The 7,293-nt window shown below is 40.1% G+C and overlaps 1 pseudogene; it reads right to left on the minus strand.

Moving 5' to 3' along the window:
• Nucleotides 1-816: 816 nt before the first annotated feature.
• Nucleotides 817-5,777, minus strand: LOC104610440 (polyphenol oxidase, chloroplastic-like; annotated as a pseudogene).
• Between the last annotated feature and the right edge of the window lie 1,516 nt (nucleotides 5,778-7,293).

A 7,293-nucleotide genomic window follows, 5' to 3' on the forward strand; every position in this document is an offset into this window, starting at 1 on the left:
TGGGTCTCGGGCAGCTAAGTAAAAATTCACCATGTTCTTGATATTAGGCTGCAAGGTTCAAAGTATCAATACATATCAGCCGATACATATCGTATCAGGAGCACCCCGATATACCCCTACAGAGAGTGTATCGGGGTTTTGACTGATTTATGGGGTGGACGAAACTTAAACCAGCCCCCTGAACTGGATTTGAAAAAAAAAGTAAAAAAAAAATATCGATACTGCCCAATACACCTCTACTGTCTTATCGGACATATCAATATTTAGAACCTTGTTAGGCTGGTTACGACCACCAACCCAGTAGTGAACCTTGGGTCTCCAGCACGAAAGGGAGTTCTAATAAGGAAAGGAAGAGCTACGCATTTGTGCCATTGGTTATCATGCATTTGCCGATAGTACATGATGGATAGGTTCTTAACTTGTTGTTTAGGCTCAATTTTGAAGGAGTATAAATACAAATATGTAGAGTGCAAAACTATGTATTTTGTATTAGTTTGTATATATTTGTATTGTACATATTTGTGTTTGTACTTCCAAACTGGGTTAGGAGTTCTATTGGAGTCCAAGGGCAGAGTTAGGGGGGACCCAAGGGAGCCATTGGATTGGTTGTTCCTAACTTATTGTTTAGGCTCAATTTGGAAGGAGTATAAATACAAATATGTAGAGTGTAAAACTATGTATTTTGTATTAGTTTGCATATATTTGTACTATACATATTTGTGTTTGTACTCCTTCCAAACTGAGTCACTATTAATACAAATTTTCATGTAAATTCCCCCTCCACTCCCCAACTCAATGGTTGGCTCCCCTGGCCCCTTATGAAAATTTCCTGGCTCCGCTACTGTTGGAATCTACTAGGTTGTAGTTGAGATAAACAAACTCAGACGGTTGGTATCTGGCATCACGATTCTCGTCATAAATAGGTGAGTTTGGGTTGGCATCAAGGTTTTTAAAACAGGCCCAGAGAACGAACCGGTCAGGGGTCCAATTCCTGGGTCAAACAGTCCGATCATTCGAACCGAATGGTTGGCCTGTTCTGACAAAAAATAAAATAATAAAAAAATAAAAAACGGTCAAAATAGTTTGAATGGCTAACCGCCCAGGTCAACGGTTTGCTAATCAAAATCAATGGTTTTTGAGTAAAATCCGGTTTTCTAAAAAAATAGAGTCAATCACCTGACCGATTCCCGTTTTTTCCAGTCCGGTCCGGTCTTGAAAACCATGATTGGCATACATGGTCAAAATTTACATGCCTGAAGGAGAATCCTAGTTCCAGGAGGGCAAGGCAAAGGTTGGATCACCAATTAGCCCAGAATCTTCTCAAAGAAGTAGAGATGGTAACGATGGAAGGGGTAAAAGAGCCACAACAAGTGGACTTGGATTTCTAAGTCAGGGAAACCGATCTGATCGTAAGCACCACCATAGTAGCTAGGCACAATGAAAATTGGCCTGTTGCATAATGTTACGTGGGTCATCGGCTGGGAGAGCCTTCATGAGGGCAATGGCCTTGGAGTACTTGGCAATGTACTCATTGTCAACCAAGTGAGCTGCCAGGCAGTTGCATAATGCGCATGGGCTCTGATGAAGATGATAACTTGAAATCAACAATGTTCAATTCAAGTTGGCCGTGGGTGGACAGCAATCGGTGGGGCTTTGCACCGGGCGGTAAGTTGGCCGGACCACACTTAATTGGATAGATCAGGTGGCAAAATTGGAACCCCAATTGCCAAGTGGTCCACCCTAAGGCTGGTTGCACTATATAGACGTCCTAAACCAATAAGCACAATATTCCTCCTATCCATTAATCTCCCCAAAGACCCATCTCCACTGCTGGAGTACTTTGTTGTGTTTCTTTGTGTTGGCGTATGTTCTCCGTCTATAGCTTCACATGACACCTTACGAATGGTTCGATGATTTCTTTTGCCAACCATAGGGATGACTGCTAGGGGTCTCCTCTGGTAGAAGGAGAATGCAGTGGTGGTAATGGCAGCAGAATCTACGGGAGAAAGAGATCGAAGCCGTTTTAATTTCTATGTTTAATTTGTTACAATTGGACTAGTTGCTATTAGCATTTGTTTTTATAATGCAGCATTGTGGGTTTGGTAGAGCCGCCTCTGTTCGGCAGTCAGCACTGAGTTGTAAGTAGTAATATAAAAATAGTTGCAGTCTTATACGGTAGCTTGAAGCTTCCCAAGTCCTAACTCCATTGATAATTGACATGATATGGCCGCTCTATATCTTTTGGGGTTCTCATCACCGAAATTTGCTAGCTCTACCTACGTACTCTCACGGCCACACAGGCCGTGACATGGTGAATTATCCAATGCATATTCCTAACTAAACACACTAATCACTTTTTGACGGAAGAAAATTAAGAATATATATTGCCAAGTGGCAACAACTAGTCCTTAACTGACCAGACAACAAAATAAACACTCATCAAATGCCAAAGTATTTGAAATGGAAACAATTTATGGGTGTTACTTTTGATCGATTGGCTTAACTATATCTAATATTAAATAGCTAGCCAACTAAAATTATGACAGCGGAACTATATTGGGAGAATGACTGATCAGTTCAGTTCAGAATTCTTTTAACCCCACCTTACGGGATGAATCCTGACCCTGAATTGATGCCAAATTCACAGGTAAGATGTGGCTTATAAGAGGGGTTATTAATAGACTATAGGGGGGCTGTAATTCAGAATTCTGCATTGGGTTGCAGTGTACTTAACCCATATGTTCTTAAGAAAAGAGCTTTGTTGGCAGCAAAAGGCAATGAATATCAACATTGGTTGTGGGGGGTGTGGAGCTGAAGTTGAAGGTGCAATGCACATTGCGTGAAATGCAACTTAGGTGGTATTTCATAAATATGAAATTTTAGATTTGAAAATTAAAAATATATTTTTTGTGTCTAAAATCTTAAAAGAAGCATAGGTGCTTTTCTACTTTTTAGAGGATCTGAATCCATAAGTTTGTTTGTGTTGGATAGGGCTGTTTATAAGAAGGCCCAACCCGACCAACCTGGACCAACCCAACTCGAGTCAGCCGGGTTATCTTCAGCACCGGTCGGTTTCGGGTTCTAAAACATCATAAACCGACCCAAACTGAACCGACTAATTGTCCCTTTATGAAGTTTAAATTAATTAAGCCCCCATAACTAATTGTCCCTCTTCAGATCTATTACATTGGCTAGATTAATGATTGTAATTAACTGTCCTGAAGTCTCCCTACATAATTCACCCAAATCCCATTTAAGACAATTAAACTTCAAAATGAATATATAATCAAAGGGATAAGTTGGTGGTTTTGGAGATAAAACTTAATTACTGAAAAGATATATAACATATATACCTCTATAATAGGCATTATTATTATATATGTGTTTTGCTCTTCTTCTCCTCTCCAAAGTCCAAACTGTGGACTAGAGGTATATCCTGTTTATCAAAAACAAGGCTTTTCCCGCGTTCACTACCTCACATATTGTTGTGCCACAGTCCACACATATATATTGCAGTTGAGTTTCTGTCAAGCATGGTTGAACTTAGAGTCAAAACTGACCCAAACCGACCCAACCCGACTCAAACCGACTAGGTCGATTTTGCTTAACACTAGGTCGGTTTCGGTTTCAAGTTCAAGTAACCCGACCAGGTTAGGCCAGTTGGAAAAACCTCAATAAACCGACCCAACCCAACCCGTGAACAGCCCTAGTGTTGGATCAACACTTTACCATCTAAAATTCACTAATTTTACTATTTTACCCCTAGAATATACTATTTGGAAATGTTGAGTTCAATTTGCATTGTCTCATAAAAAATAATTTTCAACCTCAAAATAATAATGAAACAATACAAATAAAAAATAAAAAATTAATAATTAAAAAATATTAATTAATAAATGAAACAATTAAAATTAAAAATAATTAATGACTATAAAAATATTAAAATAATTAATAATTAGTAAAAGTAATTTATAATTAATAATAATTATTATATTACTATTACTGTTTATTATTATTACTATTACTATTATTATTATTATTACTATTATTATTATTATTATTATTATTATTATTATTATTATTATTATTATTATTATTATTATTATTATTATTATTATTATTATTATTATTATTCTTATCATTGCACATTGTGCAAAAATGCAACTTAAGTGGCATTTGATAAATATGAAATTTTAGATCTAAAAAGTTAAAAAGATATTTTTTTTGTCTAAAATCTTAAAAGAAGTATATGTGCTGTTCTACTTTTTAGAGGCTCTAAATCCATAAGTCTGTTTCTATTGGATCAACCATTTACCATATGAAATTCACTAATTTTACTATTTTACCCCTAGAATATACTATTCGGAAATGTTGAGTTCAATTTGCATTATCTTATAAAAAATAATTTTCAACCTCAAAATAATATTGAAACAATACAAATAAAAATAAATAATTAATAATTAATAAATGAAATGATTAAAATTAAAAAAAAATAATGACTATAAAAATATTAAAATAATTAATAATTAGTAAAAATAATTTATAATTAATTCTTCTTCTTCTTCTTCTTCTTCTTCTTCTTCTTCTTATTATTATTATTATTATTATTATTATTATTATTATTATTATTATTATTATTATTATTATTATTATTACACATTGTGCGAAAATGCAACTTAGGTGGTGATGAAGGGTGATTTGGCACCTAGTAAGAAGGGGACACGCATGCGCGATCTAATTGAGGGGTGACAACTCATCTAAGTGAACCTAGTTTGCACCATTTGGAGCTCGGGCACTCAACCACCTCTGCCCAAAAAACCACCTCGGTGTAGAGGCACCTCGACACCCAATCTAGTTCGGGACCAAAGAATTGAAGTGCCAGTTCGGGGCTGGAGAGTCAAAATACCACATGATTGACTCCAAAGGCCTCCTTAACGGGTCCTAAATTTCTCGGGATCACGATGAGACTCGTCCTAGCTCAGCCCGAATCGAAGGTAAACGATAAACCTTATCAACATACTTTTCTCCTTCAAAAATGAAACAAACCTTATATGCAAAACCTGGAGATCTCGGAGATCTTTCGTAAGGCCCACAACTATTCCAATATATAAAGTCATGAAACCCCAAGGCAAAAGTATGCGTGATTATTCTACTCACTAGCACTCATGTTCTCAAGCATTCAACTCGCATTCACAGCATAAGTACTGACTTAAGCATCGGAGAGACCTTGTCGGGTTAGCTACCCCGGGTTCTCTGATCCACTATTTTGCATATCGGTCCAGCTCGCCGCCCAATTGGAGTTCGGATCGCCTTCCAGCTAGGAGTAGCCAGATCGCGCACCATCAATTGGCGTTGTCTGTGGGAACAATCAAAAAGGTCACCCCAACTTTATTTGCAATCTTATCTTTCAACTTATGCTGATGGACTCTTCCAGCAACACCGGAAAAAGTATCGAGATGAACGTCACTGGGGGTAAGCTCAGCAATCAACCATCCCCCAAGGTCCTACGATATGCATCGGCCAGTTTACTATTCCATTTACAGTGTCCGGAGTCCCGTCACTGTCTATACCATAGAGCACCATGCAAGTGAGCATCCCACTTCCCCTAGTGGTGGGCGCGACTTTCTCTGAACCATCTGTGGTTCCCCTTGGAATCGGGCATTCCCAGTTCCATGACCTCGTTTAGTGTGTCCAGACAATTCAGATCCAAATGAAGCAGGTCCAACAGTTTTAGTAAAACTATCTGTACAAACAGTATCAGCACCAGTTCCCACCATTGCAGTCGAACCAGCAGCCGGTTCCACCTCGACACCCAGGGTTCCGTTAGGGCCGGATCCCAAATCGTCATGGAACCAACCAAAACATCAACCGATCTCCCCATTGGGGTGAAGAGACCTCGCAAGTACCGATTCCTCCCAGGGGTTAGGTTTCGCCCGTGGGAGGAGAGATGGTCAGCACACTCCTCTAGTATCGCAAGGAAATTTTAGAAACAGGTCTGGGGATAGTCAGCCCAATAGGACCAATCTGCCTCGGCACTCCCAACAGGAAAACGACGGCTCACGAGCAGATAATAATCAGTTTGGAGTTCGAGGTGCAAAATCGAGGCAAGACCCCTATGTCCCTCACGATAGCTAGGGCGAGCCCCACAACCAAGAGAATCTAACAAGAAGGAACCAGGATCTACCTCGCGATAATGCTGAAATACCAGACCACACTGAAGTCAATAGTACCAACGCTGAGCTGGTGAAGAAGCAGCAGCGGCAGCATCGCAAGACACGCCACCCCTCGACCAGAAATAGTCCACCGATGAAGTTAGGCCGACAAGAAGAGCAAGCCAAAGGAAGAAGTGAGCTCAGTGGCTATGAAGATTACGCCTCCATTACTTTGCCGGTCATCCCCTCTGTCTCCTGAGCTCTTGGCAACTCCAATGCCAAAAGACTTCAAGGTGCCCCTGTTAGACAAGTATGACGGGTCGTTTGACCCCAATGATCATGTGGACTCTTTCTAACCTCAGATGCACCTAATTGGGGCTGATGAGTCCTACATGTGTGTGGCCTTCTCTACTACGTTTAGGGGTGTAGTCCGAACTTGGTATCAGAACCTCGCGTCGGGCTCCATCAAAAGTTAGTCTCAATTCGCCGACCTGTTTACTACGCACTTCATTATCAGTAAGAAGTGCCCAAAGTCGTAAGAAAGCCTTTTGAATATGGTTCAGAGGGAGGGAGAATCAATTCAAAGTTATATAAAGCGCTTCAATGATACTTGCTTGCAGATACTAGATCTCGACCCAACGGTATGACTCACTGCGACAAAGAAAGGAATTACCCATAAAGAGTTCAAGTGGCATGTGGTATCAAACAAACCAAAAGATATCACCGAATTTCTCAAGTTAGCATATTAGTCCATCGGTACCGAGGAGGAGATCAACCAAAAGATCGACAATCCACCACCGGAAAAGAGGAAGAGAGAGAATGAAGGAACAAAAAATGGTGGGCATAAAATGAAGAAAAGCAAGTCCTCGAGTAGGGGAAGAAGCAAGTCAAGAAGCCAGTCCCCCTCGCGCACCCGCAAGTCAAGTCGGTGCTCTAGGACCCCACCTGTGGAGAGAACGAGCTACACACCTTTGAACGCCAAGCGAGGAGAGATATTAATGGCTATTAAGGACTCCTCCTTCGTCAAACGACCTCCCAGGCTAAGGGGAGACCCGACAACAAGAAATCCGAATGTCTATTGCCATTTCCACCGAGATCATGGACACAACACGGAGAATTGCAGGAATCTTCGTGGCGAGAT

This window comes from Nelumbo nucifera, chromosome 1, assembly GCF_055504915.1.
Source record: "Nelumbo nucifera cultivar China Antique chromosome 1, China Antique-T2T, whole genome shotgun sequence".
NCBI lineage: Eukaryota > Viridiplantae > Streptophyta > Magnoliopsida > Proteales > Nelumbonaceae > Nelumbo > Nelumbo nucifera.